Source organism: Hemicordylus capensis, chromosome 6 (assembly GCF_027244095.1).
Source record: "Hemicordylus capensis ecotype Gifberg chromosome 6, rHemCap1.1.pri, whole genome shotgun sequence".
Lineage (NCBI taxonomy): Eukaryota > Metazoa > Chordata > Lepidosauria > Squamata > Cordylidae > Hemicordylus > Hemicordylus capensis.
The window spans coordinates 36,318,645-36,345,744 of NC_069662.1; the positions used below are offsets into that span (position 1 = coordinate 36,318,645).

Consider the following 27,100-nt stretch of genomic DNA (forward strand, 5'->3'; position numbering starts at 1 on the left):
ATCACACATTAAGGTCATCAAGAAAGGTCTATTTCCGGATGCCGCCAGCTCATCTGGTGGCGACTCCAGAGCAAGCCTTCTCTGTAGTTGCTCCTGGGCTGTAGAATGCGCTCCCGATAGACATTCGTGGTGCTTTGACATCTTTACCAGCCTTTAGAAGAGCCCTTAAGATGCGTTTGTTTTTTTTTAAGCCTGGCTTTTAATAATTGTTAAATGTTTTTAAATTGTTTTTTTAATAGCTGTTTTGTTCTATTTTATTGTATTTATTTGTGTGAACCACCTAGAGCCTTTGGAGTCAGGCGGTATAGAAATAAATTGATTTATTTTTTTAATGGCTCCCTGTCCCCAAATGGCTCACAATCTAAAACAAACAAACACAAGATAGACACCAGCAACAGACACTGGAGGGATGCTGTGCTGGGGATGGATAGGACCAGTTGCTCTCCCCCTGCTAAATAAAGAGAATTGCCACTTTTAAAAGGTGCATTCCATAAATGATTATGGAATGTTATGGCCCTATCCACCCCTAGCACAGTACCTCCAGTGACTGTTGCTGGTGTCTATCTTTTTTTCCCCTTTTAGATAGTGAGCCCTTTGGGGACAGGGATCCATCTTATTTATGTATTATAAATAATATACACATCTCTGTGTAAATCACCCTGAGCCATTTTTGGAAGGGGGGTATAGAAATCGAATAAATTACCCTAACCCTAACCCTAACCAACCTGTGGATACATAAGGTCGATGTGTCCTCCCCCCTCCCGCCACGTATGCTGAGGTTGGATGTCATTTTCCCGACCACGGATACGTGAAACCGCAGATAACAAATGCGTGAGTAAGGAGGTCCACCTGTATAACAAAATCAGTTGGGTAAAATTGGAGCTCAGTTAGTCACGCTAGAGTTGCCAATCCCACAGAATTGGCCTGGAGTTTTTACGAATCAGCATCAATCTCTAGGTGACTATTGGAAGCAATCCTGGACATTTCAATGGCTTGATACTGTGAAAAAAGTTGGGGGGAAATCTCCAGAAATAGCTTTAGTCAGAGCTGGCAATGCTAATTAATGCCCTTTAGTTTAATTAGTGTAAACTTAACATGCAAGAACAACTTTTGACCAGAGTTTTCCCCAGTGGCCTTTGTGTGGTAAACATTCAATGTTCCACTCATCACAGCACTGAGAATATGTGATTTGGGGGGGATTTTGTTAAGACCTTTTTTGTTTTTTTGTTAAGACTTCCTCCATGAGGAAAAAGTCCTTATCTCATAATGGCCAGAATGGAGAGTGTATGCACAATATACGCATGTCTGTGTGCATCCTGTGACTCAGGTTCTGGGTTTTGCACCAAGAATAAATATTTGTCCACTAGATAAAGCTGATGACCTGAGATGTTGTGAGCTGTTTCCTCTTTATTCTGGGAAGTGCCAAAGGAAGATGCAAACATGCCTTGTGCCAGAAACAGGGAGCACGACACTAAGGACTAGTCACTGTGGTCTGGATGAAGACTTGCTCTGCATCCCCCCTCCTGTTCTGCACTTCTCCTTCTCCCCCATATTCCCTCTAGGACAGTGTTCAAATTATATGGGGCCCTTAATAAAATCCAAAAAACTCAACCTCTTGACTCTTCCCAATTATAGCAAAATTATGTCAGGGAACAGTCTTCTCAAGCCTCAGTGCCATCTTGGAAGGCACTCCTGGAGTTCTATAGGGAAGGCATTGGGAAGGATTACACTTCCTAGTGCTCTGTGTACACCTTCCAAGATAGCACTGGATCTTGACAGGGCTCTGTTTCTCTTGAAACTCTGCAACTACAACGTTGGGGAAAGCTCAGCATTGTATGGAAGTCAGCATGGTGGGAAATGGCTCTCACATTGATTTTTTTATTTAATTATTTATTTTTGCCATAGTGGCCCCCGCTTGAAAAATGGTGAAGATCATTGAGTTAGACTTGGACTAGGACTAAATATATGCAGTGTAATATTATGCATATCAACGCAGAAGAAAGTCTCATCTTATTGTAAACCACCCAGAGATGTGTGTTTGGGGTGACATATACATATGTTAAATAAATCACTAAATTGAGTTAAATGGAAACTTACTTTCAGCTAAGTGTGAGATGACCTTATTAAGATTTCCCCAGTGGTTTCAATGGGTTTCACTTTTATGATTTGGATCTTTAGGAAGAATGCAGCCTTCAAAGACCTTGGACAACAGGGACAGCGTTGCCTCTCCCTATTGTCATAGCACCAAAAGCGAATCTATTCATGGGGTAATTATGGAAGTATAGACACCCTAATCCAGGCATCCCCAAACTGCAGCCCTCCAGATGTTGCTGAACTACAACTCCCAGCATCCCTAGACACAATTTTTTGTGGCTGGGTATGCTAGAAGTTGTAGTTCAGCAACATCTGGAGGGCCACAGTTTGGGGATGCCTGCCCTAGTCATACCAGGAAATAAACATAACAGTTACCCCTGGACTATTTATGGCCGGAGAAGAAGGCCATACTGTACAGTGCCCTGAACAAACCAGCCGCTCGTGTCCTTGCCTGCTTGGCCTGGAAAGTCCCTTTGTAATGCATATAGACTTAGCAACAATTGTTCCTAATTCCCATGCAAATGGAAAGGAAACATAATTCGTTTCATTGGAAACTGAAGGGGTTCATTGGAAAATGAAGGGGTTCATTGGAAAAAAGGGTTTTTCATTGGAAAATGAGGGGTTTTCAACTGGGGGATTGCTCTTTTTTGTTTAACAGAGTATAAATATAACCTCAATGGGACGGTTACACGCCTGGGGCTGCAAGGCCCTCGGGCTTGACCCCAGATTTCACAACCTCCATCATTGGGTATTATTATTATTATTATTATTATTATTACATTTATATCCCGCTCTTCCTCCAAGGAGCCCAGAGCGGTGTACTACATACTTGAGTTTCTCTTTCACAACAACCCTGTGAAGTAGGTTAGGCTGAGAGAGAAGTGGCTGGCCCAGAGTCACCCAGCTAGTTAATGGCTGAATGGGGATTTGAACTCGGGTCTCCCCAATCCTAGTCCAGCACTCTAACCACTATACCACGCTGGCTCATCACTATACCACACTGGCTCACAGGATCCTCACAGGATCCCCAGACAGAGGACAGACTCTCGTCACCTGCCGTTTTTCATCATTCTAAGAGGTCAGAAGCACGTGCCACTTGGCCTTGTCCTTTTATCCTCAGCCCACTATGCACTCCCCAACTCTGCCCCCTCCACCGACTTGCTAGAACTAAGTGCAATCTTCCTTGATGGGTTATTTTGCTGGGCTTCTGTATATAGCTATTCTTCTTGTACTGGTCTGTGACTGTAATAAAGTACTGGAAGTTGAAAGGGCACCCTTTCTGCTTCTGTAACGCAAGGGCCTCCCAACCTTGTGTCCCCAGATGTTGCTGGACTACATCTACCATCATCCTGGTCTGCAGCCATTGTGGCTTAGGGTGATGGTAGCTATAGTCCCCCAACATCTAGAGATACCCAAGATTGGGAACCGCTTCTGTAAAACACCACAGTCCCCTCCCTGCCCTATCAGGCTTCAGGGTGCTAATCTATTAGACACCATCCTTGGGGCTCCCAGGTACCCCTCCACACACACTTTGTCTCAGGGTCAAAATTCCAGGAAAGTTGATCGCCCTATGGAAGAAGGGGAAAAGTGAATTGCCAGCATGGAAAAAAGGACTGAGTTGAATTTTTGCGGGTGAACATTTTCAGTGCAAATAGGGGAATTTGGGGCGGCTCCTCAAAACATTCTCTGAAGGACCCTTCCCCCAAACTCTGGCTTTATTTGCACTGTTTTGCTCTGGTTTCCTATCCACATTTTGACAGTTCATGTTTCAGTGCATTGTTTTAAAGAGGGTTTTTCACCTTGCAGCCAGTCGAGGATCCTGGAACCAGTGTGATGACATCGCAGTACCATATAGCCAATGGTACGTGATGTCATTATGAAGCTTTCTGCCCTCATTTGGAATGTGATCACATTCGTCTGCCCAAGCCCTATTCACATGTTATGTATAACAAGTGTACATTAGTACAGATCTGTACCCAGGTGCAGTTATTCACACATTATGTTGAACACAGGTATAGCAGTACACTTCCTATCTGTAGCCTGCATTTGAGGGGCCTATACCCAGCTGACCTTTTTACTCAGGTACAGTCATTCATACAAAAACATGTAGGAGTGTACAGACATCGGTACGTAATGTCTGAATACAGCAGCTGTTTCACAGATTCCCTGCATTCTAATTGAAACCAGAGACATGTTTCACAAGAAGTGATCTTATTTTTCATGGACTGTCCCCCACCCCACCCCACCCCACCCCACCCCACCCGTGGTAGCTCAGCCCTAGAAACAAGCCATATTGTGCAAACCAGATATTATTGAGGCCTGAGTCTTCATAGGTAAGGGCCAATTTGTGTATTAGGTGTTTCAAATGCATTAGAACGAGGTGGATATATATGGCCTGCATGAGGATTCAAAGTTCCCTCCCTGGCCTCTCCAAGATAGGGCGGAGAGAAACTCCTGAGTCCTGCCTGAAACCTTGGAGAAGCTGCTGCCAGTCTGTGTAGACCAGGGTTTCTTAACCTTGGGCCCCCAGATGTTGTTGGACTACAACTCCCAGAATCCCCAGACCTGGCCTTTGTGGCTGGGGATTCTGGGTGTTGTTGTCCAACAACATCTGGGGGCCCAAGGTTAAGAAACCCTGGTGTAGACAATACTGAGCTGGATGGACCAATGGTCTGACTTGGTAGAAGGCAGCTTCCTATGTTCCGAACTCAATACAAACAAGATGGAGGTAGTGTTGTTGAGTAGTTCATCCAATTTAGGAGGAGATGTTCAGAGTGGGAATGCACCCCCCACTAAAAAAGCTGGATCACAGTCTGGAGATGCTGTTTGAGCCACACTTCTCTGGAGGCTTCCATAGCACAAAACACCCTCCACAGAGTGACTGCAGTTCCTTCTGGATAGAAATATCCTGGCCACCGTTATCCATGCTTCATAATATCTTGTTTGGATTACTGTAACATGTTGTATGTGAGGCTGCCTTTGAAGACTGTTCTGAGACTGAAACTGCAGTTGTTTCAAAATACAGCAGCCAGATTACTGAGTGGGAGCAGAGGCATGGAACACATCTTGCCAGCTTTAAATCTACACTGGCCCCCATTCTGTTTCTGGGCACAAGTCCAAGCGCTGATCTTGACCTTCAAGGCCTCAAACTGCTTAGGACCAGGATACCTCAAGGGCTGCCTCTTTGCACATGAATCTGCCCAGATATTAAGGTCTGGTTCAAAGGCCCTTTAGAGGTGAGTCAGCCGGGAAGGCCAGGTATGGCCTCCTCCGTTGTGGCACCCATCTTTAGAATGCTCTTACCAGGGTGGCTTGTCCAGCCCCAACCCTAAGGTCCTTTCTATGCCAGATGAAGACCTTTTACTTGCCCAGGACTTTAAGACCCTTTGGCTTTAGATCTGGGATTTTAACCTAATGTGACAGTAGTGTATAATCCAGAGGAAAGAGTTGTGGTATGCAAGGACAAGAGCTGAATCAGGAATATTAATGGTTTAATAAGATATATATTATTTACAGAGAGGCAAGTGCAGTCTGCCTTCAGTGCTCTTGCTGCTGACTGTTTGTTAGCCCCTCCTCTGCTCCAAGACTGGAATACGAGTAACTAAAGCCCCATTCAGGAATGGATTCACCAAAAATACTACAAGTAGCTGTTTTTATTTGCCTTGTTACTCTCTTGTTTTTACCAGGTGGTTTCATTGTTGTCTGATTTGCAGAGCTTCGAAGAGCAAGATACAAATACATAAAACAAAAACAAAACAGAACAAATCAATGATTTTATGCACATTTATTACTGCCCTCCAGTGGACATTCTGAGTACTCACGGTGTCCTCCCTACAGTCTGTAGGGGTTGTACAGAACAGAACGTATGTAAAAGTTAGTTTTGTTTGGCGGGGTTGGGTGCCCCCTTCAACACTACCAGAGGGTTAGAGGGAGGAAGCCACTGGAAGGCTGATATAATTTTGACATTAATGTAGGTATGTTCCAATGGCTTTTATTAAGCCAAGGGTTGCACAAAGGTGAACATATTCAGCATTGGCTGCAGTGACAAAACAAAAATCATAGTAGTAGCAACAAAGACAAAAATCCCCCCAAAAGTGAGCCCTTTTGATCTAGGGAACCATTTTGTCATTCCTTTTCACTACTTTGAGAACCTTTTTGTTGAAAAGCAGCATAGGTTAAGGTTGTGCCGTCGAGTCGGTGTCAACTCCTGGCAACCTCAGAGAAATGTGGTTTTCTTTTGGCAGAATACAGAAGTGGTTTTCCATTGCCTTCTTCCATGCAGTATGAGATGATGCCTTTCAGCACCTTCCTCTATTGCTGCTGCCCAATATAGGAGTTTCTTATATTCTGGGAAACACACCAGTGGGGATTCGAACCAACAGCCTCCTGCTCTCTAGGCAGGTTGCTTCCCCACTGCTCCATTAGGTGGCAGAAAAGCAGTATACAAATGTTTTAATACCAACACTCCCCATTGCTATCAGTGAATATGAGTGTCATTCCCCGAAAGCACAATAGGAAAAGAGAAAAATATGCATATGGAAAACAGCAACTTGCAAACTGAGTACAAGGAAAGTAATTACCATGGAAATAAAATCAAGAAAGAAATTGAATACTTTGGATTTTAATTTTTAGATGTTTTTGCAAATGGACTAACAGGGTAACCTAGCAGTACGATTTTGATTCATTCGCAGTAACTTGCCTCTTGGTGGCAGTACACTACAAGGAGAAAGAATGAATAACTAAGGCATGAAAAGGGGACGAAGGTGTGTCAGTTTAAGTGGTGATTGCTAAGCGAAGAACGCTGAATTCTAAGAGCAATGCTGAATGAGACTATCAAGTCCAGCATTCTGTTCCTCACAGGAGCCAATCAGAAGCCTCTGGTCATGAAGATAATAGTCCATCCCACCACCCGTTGCTCCTCCAGCACCTCGTACTATTCAGATATACTGCCTCTGAGCATGGAGGCCCCATGTATTATTAATTTATTGTTGTTTACACAGTCAGACAGGTGTTATTGACTGGTTTGTTTTATCCAGACATCGAGTCCTTCCCAAGGACCTGGGATGGCTGAATTTTATTGTCAATGTTGTTGCTGTTATTATAGATATCATCGCAGAATATAGGCTGTTCCCAGTAATGTTGCTTTTTGTAATTGGCCGATGGTGATTTCTGTGGCCCCTATGGTGTTGAGGTGCTCTTCAAGTTGTTTTGGAATTGCACCTAGGGCGCCAGTTACCACTGGGATTATTTTGGTCTTCTTCTGCCACAGCCTTTCAATTTCAATTTGTAGATCTTTGTATTTTGTGAATGTTTCTATTTCTTCTTCTTCTATTCTGTTATCCCCTGGTATTGCTATGTCAGTTATTTTGACTGGTTTTTCTTTCTTCTCGACTACAGTTATACCTGGTGTATTGTGTGGCAGATGTTTGTCTGTTTGTAGTCGGAAGTCCCATAATATTTTTGCATCTTCATTTTCTACCACTTTTTCAATTTTATGGTCCCACCAATTTTTGGCTACAAGTAGCTTGTATTTTTTCCAGATGTTCCAGTGTATCATCCCTGCTACCTTGTCATGCCTTTGTTTGTAGTCAGTCTGTGCGATCTTTTTACAACAGCTGATTAGGTGGTCCACTGTTTCATCTGCTTCTTTACAAAGGCGGCACTTGCTGTTTATTGTTGATTTTTCTACTTTTGCTCTTATTGCATTTGTTCTTAGTGCCTGTTCTTGTGCAGCCAATATTAAACCCTCTGTTTCTTTCTTCAAGTTGCCATTCTTAAGCCATTGCCAGGTCTTGGTGATGTCTGATTTTCCACTTATATTGTGCAAATATTGACCATGCAGGGGCTTATTTTTCCATTTTTCTGCTCGGTTTATTTATTATTATTATTACATTGCTATTCCGCTATTCCTCCAAGGAGCCCAGAGTGGTGTACTACATACTTAAGTTTCTCTTTCACATGTAGCCATCATGACATTGGGCAAGGGGGTGAGCAAACTTGGCCCTCCAGCTGTTGCTGAGCTACAACTCCCATCACCCTCAACCACAATTTATTGTGGTTGGGGATGATGGGGGTTGTAGTTCAACAACACCTGGAGAGCCAAGTTTATTATTATTATTATTATTATTATTATTTACTTTTTTATTTTTTACATTTATATCCCACTCTTTCTCCAAGTAGCCCAGAGCGGTGTACTACATACTTAAGTTTCTCTTTCACAACAACCCTGTGAAGTAGGCTAAACTGAGAGAGAAGTGACTGGCCCAGAGTCACCCAGCTAATCTAAACAGAAACATAAGACAGACACCAGCAACAGTCACTGGAGGTACTGTGCTGGGGGTGGATAGGGCCAGTTACTCTCCCCCTGCTAAACAAAGAGAATCACCAACGTTAAAAAGGTGCCTCTTCGCCCAGGTAGCAAGGGGAAAGAGGATTCTAGGTGTAGAAGTTTTCCCCACCTGCACCTTTGTGTGCCATGGCCAATTGTGCCTGCCAAAGTTGTTCTTCCTGCACAATTACTCAAGGCCTGGAGGAGGCCCCAACTTTTGCGGCATCCAATCCAAGTGAGCTGCGGGCTGGTATTCAAGAGTACGGATAGCACAGAGTGGTTATGAAGGATGAATGGGTGAGGTGGTAGCCTCTGGGACCCAAGTCAGAATAGCCGCTGGGCCTTTGCAGCTAGAAGGAGCAGCAGAAGAGACTATGGCAGGCCAAGCCCTATGAGGAACTGTTGAGGCAGCTGGGTAAGTTTACCCTGGAGAAGAGAAGACCAAAGGCTGATAGGACAGCTGTCCTCCAATACCTGAAGGGCTGCCACACAGGAGTCCAGCCCGCCCAGAGACATGGGCTTTGGGTGGTACTAGTCTTCCCTCTAACAGGGATTCCCAGGTGTTGTTGACTACAACTCCCAGAACCCCCAGCTGCAGTGGCTTTTGCTTGGGGGTTATGGGAGTTGTCGTCAACAACATCTGGGAATCCCTGTTCGAGGGAACACTGTTGGGTAGTATACAAATATGTAAGTAAGTAAGTAAGTAAATAAATAAGATAGGAGGAGCTGGTTTGTTCTCTGTTGCTCCTGAGGGCAGGACTAGAACCAGTGGGTTGAAAATGCAAGGAAGCAGGTTTAGGTTAGGAAGAATGTTCTAACTGTTAAGAGCTGTTTGGCCATGGAAAGAATGTAGAGACCCAGTGTGGTGTAGTGGTTAGTGTGTTGGACTAGGACCGGGGAGACCAGAGTTGTCTTGTGGTAGCAAGCATGACTTGCCCCCTTAGCTAAGCCGGGTCCACCCTGGTTGCATATGAATGGGAGACTAGAAGTGTGAGCACTGGAAGATATTCCCCTCAGGGGATGGAGCTGCTTTGAGAATGATATGAATTCGGTTGGTCCCTGGGTCCACCTTTAGCCAATCAAACAGACTCAGTGGGAATCTCTTTTGAGGCTTTATTGCACTGCAGTTGCAAGGTATTCAACGGCTATGGCTCTACATTGAATACAAATAGATTACAGCTTGAGGTGTTCTTTTACAGGTGAAACTCGGAAAATTAGAATATCGTGCAAAAGTCCATTAATTTCGGACCTCTGAAAAGTATAAGCATGCATATGTATTCAGTACTTGGTTTGGGCCCCTTTTGCAGCAATTACTGCCTCAGTGCGGCGTGGCATGGATGCTATCAGCCTGTGGCACTGATGAGGTGTTATGGAAGACCAGGATGCTTCATTAGCGGCCTTCAGCAGTTCTGCAGTGTTTGGTCTCATGTCTCTCATCCTTCTCTTGGCAATGCCCCATAGATTCTCTATGGGGTCAGGTCAGGCGAGTTTGCTGGCCAATCAAGCACAGTACACTGTATACTTTTCAGAGGTCTGATATTGTTCTATTCTACAATCCTTGTCTTCTTGGTTCCATGTAATATTCTAATTTTCTGAGATTGTGGATTTGGGGTTTTCATGAGCTGTACGCCATGATCATCACAATTATAACAAATTAAGGCTTGACTTATCTCGCTTTGCATGTAATGCGTCTGTCTCATATCAGTTTCACCTTTTAATTTGCATTACTGAAATTAATGGACTTTTGCACGATATTCTAATTTTCCGAGTTTCACCTGTATACAATCAACAAAATGGATGCTGACACCCTAGACATAGTATACGTGGCAATAAAATTGTGGACTAAGTATCTAGTACGCATGCAAATGATTCATTGCTCATCTGGTGATTACTCCTTATTTGGTTAAATCCTGTTTTCTTAACTGTCAGCAAAGAACAGTGAGAATCTTGTGAGAACCAAGTTTCTTAGATACAATTTAGTGGAGAGAGATAACAACGTTGATCATGAGAGGCCGTGATGTCCCTGAGCTGGGCTGGGGTTACTTTGAGTTAGAATGTGGTATTCTGGGCAAACATGGAGTTTCTTTGGTTTTCTAAACGAGCATCTAGGCTCTAAGTTCCTTCCCTGGCATCTCCAAGATAGGGCTGAGAGAGATTCCTGCCTTCAGCCTTGGAGAAGCAGCTGCCAGTCTGTGAAGACAATACTAAGCTAGACAGACCAATGGTCTGACTCAGTATATGGCAGCTTCCTATGTTCAGTGGGTAACTCTGGGCAAAAACACTAAGGTCATATGTGGCAAGCCCTGCACCTGCCGCAACCAATGAAAATGTGGGGGTGGGGCTTGCATGTACAACCTTAGACCAAGGTGGGAACGGTGGCGGAGACGGCAACAACGGGGCGTGGAGGGAGCGGCAAGAGCTCCTTCCATGGGCCCGCATTTCAGGGCTCTCAGAGAGCCCCCAAATGGGCCATGAACAGCCCGACCTGTCATTTGGGCGGTGGGGGCCCCACGGAAGGTGCTTTCGTCACCATCTCTGCCACCAGCACCCTGCCATCACCTGTCCTCTCTGCTGCCATGGGGCGGATTAAGGCGGGGAGGGAGGCAGGACCGGGGGCCAAATTAGCCAGTGAGGGGGCAGGAAGGAGGTTTTGCCACCTCTGCTGCCATCCCAGATGGCAGGGGGTGGCCGTGGCAGGGGGAAGGTGGTGCAAGGAGCTGGATAAGTGGGTGGGGGTTGGGGGAAGAGACAGGGAGAACTAGCTAGTAATAATAGTAATAAACTTTATTTGTTAGCCACCCTATAACAAGTTTTTCTCTGGGTGGCTTACAACACAACATTAAAACATGAGATAAAATCATACATTAAATCATAAGAGAGCAAAAAATGTGAGGGTACAAAATACAAGACAAAAACAATTTTAAAAACCAGTTACAGTCAGATCACAATTTTTAAAAAAATTAAATTAAAATTGTAAAAGGCCCAAGTGAACAAGAAGGTCTTTACCTAACCTACCTCACAGGGTTGTTGTGAGGATAAACTTAACCATGTACACCGCTCCGGGCTCCTTCGAGGAAGAGCAGGATAGAAATGCAACAATTAAAATAAAAACCAAAATTGTCTTGTGCAGTAGCAGGCTTTCCTTTACTGGAGGTTTTCAGACAGAGGCTGGATGGCCACCTGGTCAGAGAGGCTGTAGCAGTTTCCTGCACTGAGCAAAGGGTTGGTCTAGAAGTCCTCCGAGGTCCCCTCCCAACAACATTTAATTGTCATGCTTTAAAATGGGGAAATCAAGAGGCAAAATGGGACAAGGGCACATGGGGCACAAGCATCTTTGGGACAGCCACTGGCAGTTTCCCCCTCCCACAATTTCCCCCAAAGGTCAATGGTCCCAGAGGTCTTTATGCGGAATCCCAAGGAGCTCCACAAATTCCTTTGTTTTGGAACACTGAATATAAGAACCCTGCTGGATCAGCCCTGAGAGCCATCTAGTCTAGCAGCAAATCCACAGCAGCAAAACATCCAGAAAGCTCACAAGCAAAGTGTGAAGGCAACAGGCTGTCCCCATGCAGCGGGCATTCAGTGGTACACTGCCTCTGAAAGAGGAGGCTCTGTTTCTCTAGAACCGCTAATAGCTACTGAAAAAATTCAGCAGAGAATAAGTTTGTCTGGTCTACTTTTAAGCCAGTGGCCATCCCCTCATCTTGTGGCAGTGAATTCCACAGATCAATTAGGCATTGTGTGAAGAACTTTGTCATCACTCTACCACCAATGTCATTAGGAGACCCAGAGTTCTAGGATTAGGAGAGATGCTTTTTCCACACCAGGGAGAATTTTATAAACTTTGATTGTGTCCTCCGTCATTTTTCTCAACTAACTCTTTACCTCTGCTCTACCCTTTCTCCAACTGCCCTCTCTCGCTGACAACCCCTCTTCCCATTCTTCTAGTTTTCTGTCTGCCCCACCTCCCACATATTAATGACTTTAGCACATAGGAATGCAGGAAGCTGCCATATACTGAGTCAGACCTGGTCTATCTAGCTCAGCATTGTCTTCACAGACTGGCAGCGGCTTCTCCAAGGTTGCAGGCAGGAATCTCTCTCAACCTTATCTTGGAGATGCCAGGGAGGGAACTTGGAACCTAGATGCTCTTCCCAGAGCGGCTCCATCCCTTGAGGGGAATCTCTTACAGTGCTCACACTTCTAGTCTCCCTTTCATATGCAACCAGGGCAGGCTCTGCTTAGCTAAGGGGACAAGTCATGCTTGCTACTGCAAGACCAGCTCTGGTTCTCTCTCCCCCACCACTCATTGCCCCCATGCCAATTCTGACCATTCTGACCCCATGCCCTGCTCAATTCCACATTGCAGCCCAACCTCTTTCCAGAGGTTCTCAAACCTGCGTCCTCAGATGTTGTTGGTCACTATCCTCTCCCATCATCCCCAGCTGCAATCACTCTCGGCCACTGCAGCCTTTGGCTATTGCAGCAGGGGATGCTGGGAGTTGTAGTCCAATCACATCTGGAACCCGAGTTTGAGAACCCCTGGGTTAACCCCAAACCGGTTTCTGTGCACTGCCAACAATCAGAGTCCTTGAAATCTTGTTGAGTCAGAAGGAAAAAAATTTATTTTGCTAACCGATACAGAGAGAAGATTTTCCTCCACCAAAACTGGAAAGAGCCCAGGCTAGGCAAGCAGAAGAAACAGTGGATATCACTGAGCAGAACAGAACACGCAATCGGCTTTGAACATTGGTGGAGAGGAAGAGGGTGTAGCAGGTTGCTTCTGTCGCCGGTTTAGACGTCCTCAGAGTTGGGGTGGAGAGACCGAACAGTCCTATATCTCTGCACCACTCTCCCTTCCATCCTCTGTACCAGTGAGGACTACGATTAGCACTGGTACAAGGGTTGGGAGACAGAGGGGAGGAGTTAAAGAATGCTCCCTTCCTTAGGCAGTGGGTGGGAAGAGTGGTTTCATCCAAGTAATAATCTGTAGGAGTTTTAAAAAAGAAAGAAAAAATAAGAGAAAAATCGGGTTAGAGAAGTGAGGGTTATGGGGAGGAGGTTGGGAAATTTTGAAGGCAATGGAACAGGCGGAGTAAATGGAAGCCAATCTCTAAATCAGGCCTGCTCGACTTTGGACTCGCCCCCTCCTTGCTGTTTTTGGACTACAACTCCCATAATCCCCGGGCACAGTGGCCAATAGCCAGGGATTATGGGAGATGTAGGCCAACATCTGCAGCAGGGCCAAAGTTGAGCAGGCCTGCTTTAAAACATAACTTGCATTGTAGGAATTTGGGCCTCACCTCAGTTAGTGGCTCATTTATCCATTTATTATTTCTCTGTGTAAACCACCCTGAGCCATTTTTGGAAGGGCGGTAAAGAAATCAAATGAATGAATGAAGGCCATGGTCAATACTTGCATATGCAGTACCTAACCTTGTACCTGCGGTGCTTTCGTATTAGAAAAACGAGTGAGATTTCTCTACGGGGTTGGTTCCAGCCATGAACAACTCCAAAGGGCAGTGAAGTTGAAAGAACTTGGCCACAGCTGCAATGTGGGGACGCTATAGAGGAAGCACAAGATTTCTCTAGAGAGATTATGATCACCTTTGCCATGAATGTAATACATTCATTCCGAAGGCCATGGTTGACATGTCAAGAGGATTCTGGGCAAGTTAGTCAGGGTTGAAGAGCAGAAACAAAATTTCGGTGGAGCTGCCACTTAAGAAGCTAGTTTGCTGTGTAATCTCCACAGCTTCTCACACTGAAATTGAAGCCTCAACACTGGAAGGGGGGGAGTGTGTGTGTGGTTTGCAGCAGCATCGGTGCAGATCTGTGCTTCCGTTATGCAAAATGGTCTTCTCTCTCTAGATATTTGTATAACTTGCCACTTGACTGTGAACACAGATGTTTCCTTGAAGACCAGCTAATGCAGTGATCACCACGATTTTTCAAGTAGGAGGAAAAACCTTCAATATGAGAGCCACCCATTCCCCATTGAACTGACCTTACTGCACTCTTCCCAGTGCTGGGGGGCGGGGGGCTTTAAGAGAGACGGAGCCTTCTCAAGAGCTCTGGGAGGGAAGCACTACACTTCCCAGCATTCCCTGCATGACGTTCAAAATGGTGCCGGGGCTCGGTTTCCTTTAAGGAGTCCTCTAACGTTAGGCAAAGCACAGCACTCCACAGTGGGAACAGTTGACTCCACATGGTGCCAGGGGGAATGTGCAGAGTACTCAGCTTTGGCCAAAGCTTCACATAGGCCCAATAAACAATTAGTCAGGGCACTGAAGGTCAATGGGGGTCACCAAGGTCAATGGGGGTCAATGGGGGTCACCAAGGGCTCCCGGTCCTTACAATGAAGAACACTGAAAAAAATGGCTCCATTTAGTCCTTGCATTTTAAACTCTGGCACTGCCAGCCTGCTTATTTGTTCTACTGAAAACATTTCAGAGCAGCCTACAACTTATTTAAAGCAATGCCTGCATAGAATAACCCAAAGTATCAACATTACAAAACAAAACAAAATCAGAGCCACTAAGCAGAGCACAGATTCACTTAAGAGCCCCATTCACACGTTACGTTGAATCCTCGTTCAATGAGTGTACAGTGCACACAGATACAGACACAGTTGTACACAGGTACAATTGTTCACATGTTATGTCAAGCACAGATACAGCAGTACACTTCCTATCTGGACCATGCATTTGAGGGGCCTGTACCAGCTTCAAATTTAACATGAATGCAGGTACAGTCATTCACACAAACACATGTACAGGTGTACAAATATCTATACACTCGTACATCATAATGTCTGAGTTGGGCCAAGATCAAATGGTGTTAAATGCCCAGACAAAAAACAAGAGTTTTTATCTGGTGCCAAGATGCTAATAAAGCATATGCCCAGTGGAATTTTGTGACCAAGGGGAGGGAGTCCCACAGATGGGTCCACCTCAGAGACAATCCCCTTCCTGGTAGCCACCCTTCTTACCCCTGAAGACAGGAACATCTATAGCAAGGCCACTAATCTGTGTGCCCACTTGTGTTCCATCTGTCCAACCTATATAATTATTTTTTACATAAACGTATTTTCCAAGACTGCTCTTTCTTACACTCTCCCCAGAAGCAACTGGCCCTAGAACTTCCTACTGCTCAGAGAGATATGAAGCAGTATATTGAGAATTATTGCTCCCCATTATAGCTGGTACTTCTTCATCCAATGAAGCTTTGTTCCAGAATGCTAGGAAGAAACTGGAGTCTTTTATCGCACAGTCCTTTATATGGGCAGCCAAGGAAGTTGTCCTGGTCTCTCATTGAACTTTTAGACTCCCAGAAGGCAGAGGTTTCTCTCAGAATCCTTTGTGGAGCCTGGGAATTCCTCCCTCCCTCTAGATCAGGGCTGCTCCACTTTGGCTCTCCAGCTGTCTTTAGACTACAACTCCCATAAACCCCAGCCACAGCAGTCAATAGCCAGGGATTATGGGAAGTGTAGGCCAACATCTGCAGGAGCGCTGAAGTTGAGCAACCCTGCTCTAGGTTCAGGATGGGTCCCTCCCCTGGCTTCCATCTCTCGGTTGCCTGTCCCAGTCGCTTGTTTTTAGCTAGCTTGTGGTATTGTAGCTTGTGGCGGGAGCAGTGTCCAGCTGTGCCATTTGGGGAAAGAAAGTATTCTTAAGGATGGTACACTGGGGGTGCATTACTCACAGCCACACTCAGAAAAACTTTGTCCCTCTGCCAAATGAGGAAAGGAATTCAAGTCTTGGGGTTATGCCAAATGCAGTGGAACCAGGATACGAAATCTCAAACATCCTTTGGGAAGAAAAACAAAACAGGATCCTACAAGACAGCCTTCCTGAAACAAGAAGAATTTCCTGTAACTTCATTTTATAGTCCAAGACATTCAACTCTGAATACTCCACAATAGCAGAGGGCAAACTGTATTTATTATTTTAAAAACAACTGATTCCTTATCTTGCTTATTGTGTACCCAAACTAGCATATCACTAATGATATCCCCTGAATAAAGAACTTAGTTGATTAATTTTACGAGTTGAGATACAGTGCAATTCTAAGCATGTTTTACTCATAAGTAAATCTACTGAGTTCAGTGCGACTTGTATATTCTAGTAAGTTTGCTTCAGAAAGCAGCCTACATTTTCAGGGTGGGGGGACTCTAGGGAAAGAGCACAATTTCTTCATTTTTAGGTGAACATATGAAGTGGTCTACTACTGAATCAGACCATTGGTCATTATTGTCAGCAATGACTAGCAGCAGCTTCCCAGGGTTTCAGGCAAGGGTCTTTCCCAGTTCAAACTGGAGAGGCCAGGGATTGCATCTGGAGCTCTCTGCATACAATGCATGTTCTCTGCTGAACTACAGGCCATTCCCAGATGATGCACATGGGCCACAACAAGAATGACTAGAAGACGAGTACTTCTATTCAAAATAATTCAGGGTTAGTGTTCCCTCTAACAGGGATTCCTAGATGTTGGCTACAATGGCCATAATCCCCAAGCAAGGGCTATTGCAGTTGGGGATGCTGGGAGTTGTAGTCAACAACATCTGGGAATCTCTGATAGAAAGGACATTGATCAGGGTACTTTTTTGGTTGAGTAAAATGGCTTTTAATCAATCAGTCGGTTAGATTAAGTGTTGCAACTCTAATAACATCACATCAATTCAAGAAATACGACACTAACCATTATAGTTCCATCATATGATCACAGAGTTGTTGGAGGCTCTCCCACACTGCTCACATTTCTGTCTACAGCCCTGTCCTGAGACAGAATAGCCTTTTCTGGAGTCATCCCCTCAGAAGATGCCACAGGAGCTTGGGCTAAACCGCTTTCATGTACAAATTTCCTCCCTTAATGTTTAGCCCAAGGGCATTTTTGTGTGAGACACCAAAATCCATTCTTGCATTCTGCACAACTGTAATGTGAACACAACTGTTGGATTGGCTAGAATAGACTGTGCCAGGGGGCAGTGTTCCCTCTAACAGGGATTCTCAGAGATTGTTCACTACAACATCTGGTTGTATATGAATGGGAGACGAGAAGTGTGAGCACTGTAAGGTATTCCCCTCAGGGGATGGAGCTGCTCTGGGAAGAGCAGAAGGTTTCAAGTTCTCTCTCCGGCTTCTCCAAGATAGGGCTGAGAGGGATTCCTGTCTGCAACCTTGGAGAAGCCACTCCTGCCAGTCTGTGAAGACAATACTGGGCTAGATAGACCAATGGTCTGACTCAGTATATGGCAGCTTCCTATGTTCCCAAACTCCCATAATCCCCAAGCAAAAGCCATTGCAGCTAGGGATTCTGGGAGTTGTAGTCAACTACATCTGGGAATTCCTGTTAGAGGGAACTCTACCAGGGGAGGATGGGAGCTATAGTTCAACAACATCTGGAGAGCAAAGGTTGCCTAATCCTGGAGAATGCACATTTGGTTTGGGGTTTTTAAAGTGGTTCTTCTCTGTTTTCTACCCCACATTAGAAACGGTCACACATGCACACAAAGATTCTGAGAAAGATACAAAGGCTTGCCTCTATTTAGCTTGTGGCCGAGGTGTGATTTGAAATGAAGGCTTCTCAGCTCAGGTTCTCAGCCACTGCATTACACCAGTTTTGTGTGTGAAAATGTTCTGCAAAACACAATACCCCCAAGTGCACAGAACCCAGGTCTAATTCTGCACTGGCTCTCTCCATGTGCAGCATGATGAAGGTAACCATAGCTCAGTGAGGGAGCATATGCTTTGCCTGCGAAAGGCCCCAGGTTCAATCCCTGGCAGGGCTGATTTGATTTCAATCACATTGATTTAAAGCACTTCACAGAAGTTTGATTTTAATCACAATTTAAATCACTAGTCAGGAAGATTCTATTTAATCATAATTTTCTAGTAAAGGTACATTCTTGTTGTCTAATATAACCTTAATACATATTTAGCGATAGATGTGGGCTTCACTTTTAGAAGGTAAGTGCACACATCTCATAATGCTGTTTCATTGGGGCAACCAGGCCTTGCATTTCTTTGTTGCACTGTTTGAATTTCACACATCCCTGCCTTATCCACAGGTACAGGAACTTCATTAAAATATTCCCAAGCGGGGTCTCTTTTACGGCCTGCTGCCACGATAGATATTTTCCTTCTACAACAGAGGATACACTCTGAAAATGTTTCCTCGGGACAGCATGGATATGTTCTGTTCACTTTTGGTTTTACTTTCTATTCCCCTCCCCTGTCCCTTGCATTTATATCCAGACTCCTCCTCCTTACTCAGATCTATTCCATCCCCATAAATCTTCTCTTCATTCATTGGCCTTCTTTAACTCGAGTCAGATATTATGCTGTACAAGTGTACAGATGTCTGTACACTTTTACACGTTTGTGTGAATTGCTGTATGGGTTCATTGTTAAAGTGAACCTGGATACAGGCCCCTCAAACGCATGGCACAGACAGGAAGTGTACTGCTGTATCTGCATTCAACATAACATGTGAATGACTGTACCTGTGTAAGATCTCTACCTGTGTACACTGTACACTCATTGTACGAGTGTTGAACTCGTTTTTGCTGGTCGAGTGACTGTAACAATAAAGATTTGATTTTGTTGAACTCGTATGAATGGGCCTAATGTCTTTGTACTTTTAGAGAGAGAAAGGCAAGGGCTTCAGAGTGTGAGAGTGTGAGTGTGTATGTGCTGCATGTACAACACCTGCAGAATAGGACTGATCAGATCTCTCAGCCTCATATACTGCTGTTAACAAGTTCACAGAATATAATTAGGAGTTATGATTAACATTTATGATGATATTTGACATAGGATCTTTTAAAATAAATTTTGTATTTAAAAAGTTAAAATCCAATTTTAAAAATCCAATTTTTATTTATGTATTTTTAAATCATTTATTCTTATCAACCCTGATCCCTAGCATCTCCAAGTAGAGCTGGGAAAGATTCCTGCCTGAAACCTTGGAGAGCCGCTGCCAGTCAGTGTAGACAATACTGAACTAGATGGACCAAGGGTCTGACTCCGTTTAAGGCAGCTTCCTATAACAGAATATATGGGTGGGGAAGGATCAGCACCAGCAGTAAATGAAAAGGTGAAACGTTTCACCTTCCTCTTTGGCTCGTCTCTCTCAAGGTAGATGGGGAAGATGCGATTACTAAGCTGCCTTCCTCCCTGCCTTGTGGCTCCCCACAGTTAATTTTAGCAGCGTAAACAAAATGCAAGCAAGATGCAAATGTGCTGCAGAAGAACAGGTTGTGCACCAGGGAGCAAGAGCGAGCCAAGCCCTCCCTGCACAACTGCATGCCCCCTACTTCACTACCAAACATTATTTTCCTAACCACTCATGGTTGCTCTGTAAAAACCAAAGTAGATCTTCCACAATGTGGAAGAGCCACCACTGGGATGTGGGAACAACAGAAACTTGGAAGAAGTGCTCCGATCGGGCACCTGGCATGAAGGGACAGGGTAAAGCCACATCCCCAGAACAGCGGCCCCGATAGACGGGGGTGTGGAAAGAGTCCCTTGTGGCTGCTTTAAAGTTTTGAAAAACGTTGGGAGATGCAGTCCTAGCTCCCCGTGTCACATTTGCATTGTCCCACAGAAACAGCTTTCCCATGGTGCCCTGCTGGCTTTGAAAGCAGTACACACAAATGCACAGTGTCGGTCTGAATAATGGTTTCCTGTTTGTTTGTTTGTTTGTTTGTTAAACAATGTAATTTATAAAGCAGCCCTCTGGTTTGAGGTTATTCCCTGTTAGCAAATTCCTAGAAGGCAAAGGACCACCCTGTCAATTAAGAAATGTGTGTTTGTAGGACGCAAGAGAAACAGGAGGAGGAAACTAGACAGGGGGCAAGTTGCTGGAGAGAGAGGGGACAGAAATGGATACCTAAATATACAGATGTGCATACAGATGATTGCATCTATATTTGCTGCCACCCTCAAGAACAGATAATGATGCACAAAGGAAGGCTAGAGTTTTACTGGACAGCTGTGCCAGTAAACCTTGAAAGATTAGACATATTCCAACCCTGAAAGAAGCTGGTCTTACAAGAGATCATTCTGTCTGCCTTGCACACCATTGCAGTTATTTCTGAGCAGCTTATAAAAAATAAGGGCCACCTGATTATTAGAAGCCCCACCCTTTATTCTTGCCATGACCTTTGCACTAGCCTCCACCCATTGCCAACTGCACAGTATCCCATCCCTATCTAATAGATGGGGAGGGTTAGCCTTGCATGCAGCTGTTCCCCTAAGGGAACAGCTGCCTGCCTGTGGGCTGCTTTTTCTTTCCTTCTTTATTTTAGCCAGGAGAGCCAGGTGTTGCAGCACTGGAAGCAGACGGGAGCACAAACAGAGTTGAAAAGCCTAACCGAAAAAGGGAAAGGCAACGGATTATTAATTATTTTTATTATTATTTACATTTTATATCCCGCTCTTCCTCCAAGGAGCCCAGTTGAGTTTCTCTTTCACAACAACCTTGAGTTTCTCTTTCACAACAACCCTGTGAAGTAGGTTAGGCTGAGAGAGAAGTGACTGGCCCAGAGTCACCCAGCTAGTATCATGGCTGAATGGGGAATGAACGGATGAGGAGCGGTATGCAAGAGAGGAATCTGAGCCATGATCAGAAATCCAAACTAAAACAAATGCAGTTTTTAAGACACACACACACACACACACACACACACACACAGCCAGTGTGGTGCACCAGTTAAAATGTTAGACGAGGAGTGCGGAGACCCCAGTTCAAATCTCCATTCAGCCATGAAATTCACTGGGTGACTCTGGGCCAATCGCTTATCTCTCAGTCTAATCTACCTCACAGGGTTGTTGTGAAAATCAACATAATCATGTACACTGCTCTGGGTTCCTTGGAGGAAGAGTGGGATATAAGTGTAAAAATAAAATAAACTCTGATTTTGATTGCAGCAGCAGTGCTTAGGGAGGTTGGACCCTCCCTCCTGTGCTATTTTCTCCAAAGCTGCTATTAGTCCCAGGGGATTACAGTATTCCCTGTAACACAGATTCCCAGATTATGTTGACTACAACTCCCAGAATCCTCAGCCAAAGGCCACTGCAGCTGGGATTGCTGGGAATTGCAGTCAACATTGTCTGGGAATCCCTGTTACAGGAAACACTGGTGGGGAAAACAGATACATGTTCTTATATCATGCCTCTGCAGCTTGCAGAAGGGGTGGGGGGGAGTTAGATCAGAAAAATGGGGGAGGGACTCAACCTCCCCTAGAGCTATTTGCTCTAGAAAGAAATATTTGAGACCCCTGCAACTGCCTTAAGGTAAAAGGTATATAAGAAAAATCAGCAGCTAGATCTCATGTAAAGTCTGCTGTAACTCACAGAGACACGCCTTCTCACACACAATATTCTGTCCCTCTAATTCTGTTCTGCCAAAGCTAAGAAATCACCAGCAGACTATACAAGATCCTAGAAAGAACTGACAGTGAACCATGTTTCCTTAATGGGCACTAATGGCCTATTATACAAAACTTTAAGAACAGAAAAGTGGGAAAGTGCCTTAAAATACACCTGACCCGCATGGCCAAAGGGAAGTCTTTTAGCAGGTTTTGCTCAAATTAAACATTTTAAGATATAAGAACTGGATGGCAAAAGCATATTTAGGGTCTTCCGGCAGGGATGCTGCTGTTGCATTTGGGGAGTGATGTTGCTTTGGAACCAGCCCAGCCTGCTAGCTTCCCAGCTGTTCTACCAGTATATTACAAAAATATTACAAGTTATCTGTACTTTTTGCAAGGAAATTGGCCTTGAACTTCCACCTGCTCAATAGAAAGTGGGGTGGTAAACACTACACTTGCTTGCTGCTATGCAGTATTTTTTAACATAGATCCATCAAATTGAAATAAAGGTTTCCAAATGAGCAGTCTCTCCTTGCAAGGCAGAGAGGAAAAAAATGTGAGAAAACTTGGCCAAAGAATGTTGGAAACCACAATTTCAGCACAGTACATTTCTCCAACATCTGGAAAACCCAACTTGTTTGTTTAATGCAGGTGTTCTCAAACTTGGCTCCCCAGATGTTGCTGGGCTACAATTTCTATCATCCCCAACCACAAGGGCTGAAGGCCATGATGGGAGTTGTAGCCCAACTTGTAGTCTGGGGACCCAAGTTTGAGAACGCCTGGTTGAGTGCTTCATCCCGAAAGGATTCTCAAACCCTATACAGCTCAAAGTTTCCAAAGACTGGAGATACTAGTAAAGTTGTAAGATCAGGTTCTGCCAGGCAATCAGGTCCAGCTGGATAATGTTAAATTTACACATATTAATTTCATATGTATAATGAGAAAGGATCATACCTAGTAAATATATATAGCTAGAGACTATAGAACTTTTGATCCTTCTCTAGCTCGGGTAAAGGGGTTGGAAGGGACTATAAGGAAACTTACAGGGCATGTATGACCACAGAAACGCCAAAGAACTGATGAAAGGAAGTCTGGTGGCCTATAATTAGGGTCCCCGCTATGTTTTGTGACAGTCCTGCTTCTGGTGCCTTAAACTGTAGGCTAGCATACAGTAAGTTAGCAAGTGACACTTCCCCACCCCTCCCGGCATGGAGGTAAGTAGTAAGGAAAGTGACACCTTCTCATCAAGTGACTGAGGGGCCGGGGTGCCATCAGTCACCCCAGCATCCTTATAGGGGTACAGGGTACCTGGCAAGAAGCAACAGCACAAAGATACAGGGCTCTGGCCCTGCAGAGATCCCTGCCTGGAATCTCTCCTTCCCACCACTGCCATGTGAATGCTGCTCCCTCCCACCCCAGCATCCATCCACCCTCCAACTCAGCTGGGCCCACAGTACACTCTGGTTTGCCAAGCAGAGGACACCATGGGGCCTAGCCTAGTTGGAGGGTAGCCGCTGCGGCAGGTGGGAGCTGAACTCCGGGCTGGCAGCAGTGGGAAACCTCTGCACCACTGCCAATACCACAGCCCAGCTCCCGCCTGCCACCTCAGCCGCCCTCCAACTCAGCCAGCTCAGCGGTATGCCTGCATTGGAGACAGGGTGATTCCAGGATGGACTCTCCCTGCTGCTGACACAGGGCTGGGGCAGGGGGCAATGCCCCTACTTGCCCACCCCGAAGGACACCCCTGCTTCCCAACTCGGTCTACCCACAACTTGTATGTTACATGTTTTGGAGTTTTAATAGAACAATTAATGAAGCTACGAATAGACAAGAGTTTCTATGTGTCAGGCTGCTGTTCAAGGTACAAGAAGCACGACCGACGGAAAAGGTGGCAACCATACCCACAATCGGCTCAGCAACACACCAGGGGAGACTCATTTAAGAGTCCAGCACTTAAGGACAGCTTTCCCTAAGTGCTACCAGATCTGGAATCCCCTTTCTCTTAATATCTATCTGGTCCGTTAGCAGAAGTTACTTTTTGAGATGCTCATTCTATGATATGGGATGGAATTTGGGGTTGAGCATGAAAGAGAACTGCCCCTCAATTCTCCGGAATGAAAGCTAGGGTTCATCTGAGCAAGAGAAGCAAAAATCAGGACTTATGGATCTCTGGGAGTGAAGTGAAATCTAGAGAGGAACGGATCTTAATGGACATCTTAGAGCAAGGGCTGCTGGCTTCTCTATAAGGAAAGTGGGGTTTAGTGCCTTGGTCTTCAAGGGGGTGGGCTGGGAGGTCAGATGGTCATACCCTGGCCAAAGGTCAGGTCTAGCAATGGCAGCACAATTTTTTTTTACCATGTCTGCTTCTCGTTTTTAAAAGCAGAGACAAAGAAACAAGAAGAGACCACTTGAAAAGAAGGACAGCTCCTCCTTTCCCTTTAATATGATCTGCCTTTCATAAGGAGGCAGAAGAGGGAATTGTGGCGGCTGATGCTTATTACTAAGGCAGGGTAAAACCTGCACCAGCCAAAATTCTCACTTCTGCACAACCGTGAAAGATACAGGAGTACCTACCGTGTCCTCCTCTGCACTCTCGAGAGAGCAAAGAAAGAGGGCCATAGAGAGACAAGACATTAACAACGGATCCCATCTTGCAAGTTGGAGTTAAAAGGCTGAAGTCGAGTGGTCTAAGCGGGGGTGGAGGCTGAAGGCAAGGAGCAGGACCCAAGAGATCAGGGCTTCTCACACTTGGGTCCCCAGACGTTGCTAGGCTACAATTCCCATCACCCACAGCCACAATGAACAATGTCCGAGGATGATGGGAGCTGTAGTCCAAAAACAACTGAGGACCCAGGATCGGAACCCCTGCAGTAAATTTTCAGTGGGGCTCACTCCCAGGGAGGCGTGCAGCCCACTGAACAGAGTGGAACGGACGCCTGAGTCGAGATGGATAGGATCAAGCTGACATCCTAAACCCGTTCACTAAGCAGCAGCCCCCCTGGACTCGGTGGGTTTTCTCCAACATGCATAAGATCGGAACGCGAAGTAGAGACTGCCGAAATTTCGGGAGATGGTTAGAGCTGGAAGAAAACAGCGATACAGGACGCCCACCCACCCAGCACCCTCCCCATTCTTTATCCCCTCGATCTTACCCTTTCCGCGTCTTGCCTTTGCCGAGCTTCGCCCGCATTACAGCAGGCGTCAAGCCTCAGCCCTTTAAAGCCCACCCCCCTCCCCTGTGCTTCTCTACCCCACCCCAGTCGGTGGGGTGTGGCGGGAAGCTCTGTCCTGCAGGGCTTCCTGTTGGGGGGGAAGTGAGCTCAGAACCCACTGATGAAAGCTCCCGCTCCGGCTTGTAAACAGGAAACAGCAGCTGGGGGGGAATTGTGGGTGGAGTACTTGGGGGTCACGGGCAGGGCGAGTTCAACAGTGTCCTGAACAGAATGTTGACTGGAGGGGGCGACTGAGGCCCAGGGAAGCCAGAAGTCCTGGCTTAGAATACTCTTCTGCCCCATAGAATCAAGGGATCCTGGTTCCCAGCCAAAGCTCATCACACAGGAGATTGGTGCCTCTCCCCTGTTCAACCCCAACACTGAGAACAACCACAAACAACTGCTGCCTAATACTAATATGTGTGTGCTGATTTATTGTAAATGACATGCAGATGGACATGAAGCTGTGCCATGTTCTGTTAAATGAAAAACAGGCAAATTGGCCTCAGCCCCCCTGACACATGCAGACAAAAGGCATACATCTGCCATTCAGGGCACACCGCATACGTAACTTAACATGGCACTCTGGTGGTGCTTATCCGTCTTTGTAGCAAGTGAGGGGGAACTTGACTCTGACCCCCTTCCCTACCAGAAAGGCAGGGCTGTGGATGGACATAAATGTTAGGGTCATTTTATGGATTCAATTTCATGCCCACAATCACATGGAGGAAACGGTCTTGCAAACTAGGCTGTATGTGGATACAGCTGGAAGCAATCCCCACTGTTGTGGTAACTTTTTGTTCAGCAGCTGTGATCATGAGAATTATTAGTATGCAGCTGTATCTGAACATATGAAGCTGCCCTATACTGCGGCTAACCATCTATCTGTCTACACCAGGGCGGCTCAACTTCAGTCCTCCTGCAGATGATGATGATGATGATGATGATGATGATGATGATGATGATTACATTTATATCCCGCTCTTCCTCCAAGGAGCCCAGAGCTCCTACATGTTGGCCTACAGCTCCCATAATCACTGGCTATTGGCCACTGTGGCTGGGGATTATGGGAGCTGTAGTCCAAAACCACTGGTTACCACTGGTACGTCTGGTGGCGACTCAGAGGTGGGCCTTCTCTGTAGCTGCTCTTGGACTGTGGAAAGCACTCCCTGCAGAAATCCGTAATTTGAACTCTTTATTGGCTTTTAGGAGAGCCCTTAAAACCTATCTATTTGGCTGGCCTGCCAGGGTTCTTAAATTGTTGTTTTAATGTACCTGGTTTTTCAGGATTTTTAAACTGTTTTTATTGTCTAACCGTTATTTTTACAGTATTTTAAAATCTCTGTTTTAATTGTTGATTGATTTTAACTGTTTTTGTTTTATCTGTAAACAACCCTGAGCCATTTTGGAAGGGCGGTATAGAAATTGAATACATAAATAAATAATAAAAAGCTGGGGGGTCTAAGTTGAGCAGGCATGGTCTACACCTTGGTTTTCCAGTTCCCACCAAAACTTACTGGCTTCTGAAATATTTAAGAGAACTCCTTCTCTGTCATGAACCCAGCTGCCTATGGCAATCATTTGGCAAGGTCCATTTACAGTTGCCACCAGCAGCACATTTGGTGGCAATTCAGGACCGGGCCTTCTTTATGGCTGCCCCAGGGCTTTGGAATGCACTCCCTGCCAGAATAAGAGCTTCTCCATTTCTGGCTACCTGTAAAAACAAACAAACCCTTAAGACCCACCTGTTTTCTCAGGTTTTTAGTTTAAAACATTTTAAAATGTTTTACCCTAACCCTAACCCCTGCTAACTTGGCAAAGAGGCACCTTTTAATGTGGTGATTCTCTTTATTTAGTGGGGGGGGGAGTAACTGGCCCTATCCACCCCCAGCACAGTACCTCCAGTGACTGTTGCAGGCGTCTATCTTGTGTTTGTTTTTAGATCGTGAGCCCTTGGGGGACAGGGATCCATCTTATTTACTTATCATTTCTCTGTGTAAACCGCCCTGAGTCATTTTTGGAAGGGCAGTATAGAAATCGAATGAAATAAATAAATAATTGTTTTATTGTGGTGTTTTTATTTCTGCTATA

General features: G+C 45.3%; 1 long non-coding RNA gene across 1 annotated transcript; it reads right to left on the reverse strand.

The window, feature by feature from the left end:
- Positions 1-11,191: 11,191 nt before the first annotated feature.
- On the reverse strand, positions 11,192-25,094 carry LOC128328822 (uncharacterized). Its single transcript, XR_008309406.1, has 3 exons — positions 24,950-25,094; positions 16,127-16,274; positions 11,192-13,409 (listed from the first exon to the last, which is right to left on the reverse strand). It is a non-coding gene; the product is annotated as an uncharacterized LOC128328822 (long non-coding RNA).
- Between the last annotated feature and the right edge of the window lie 2,006 nt (positions 25,095-27,100).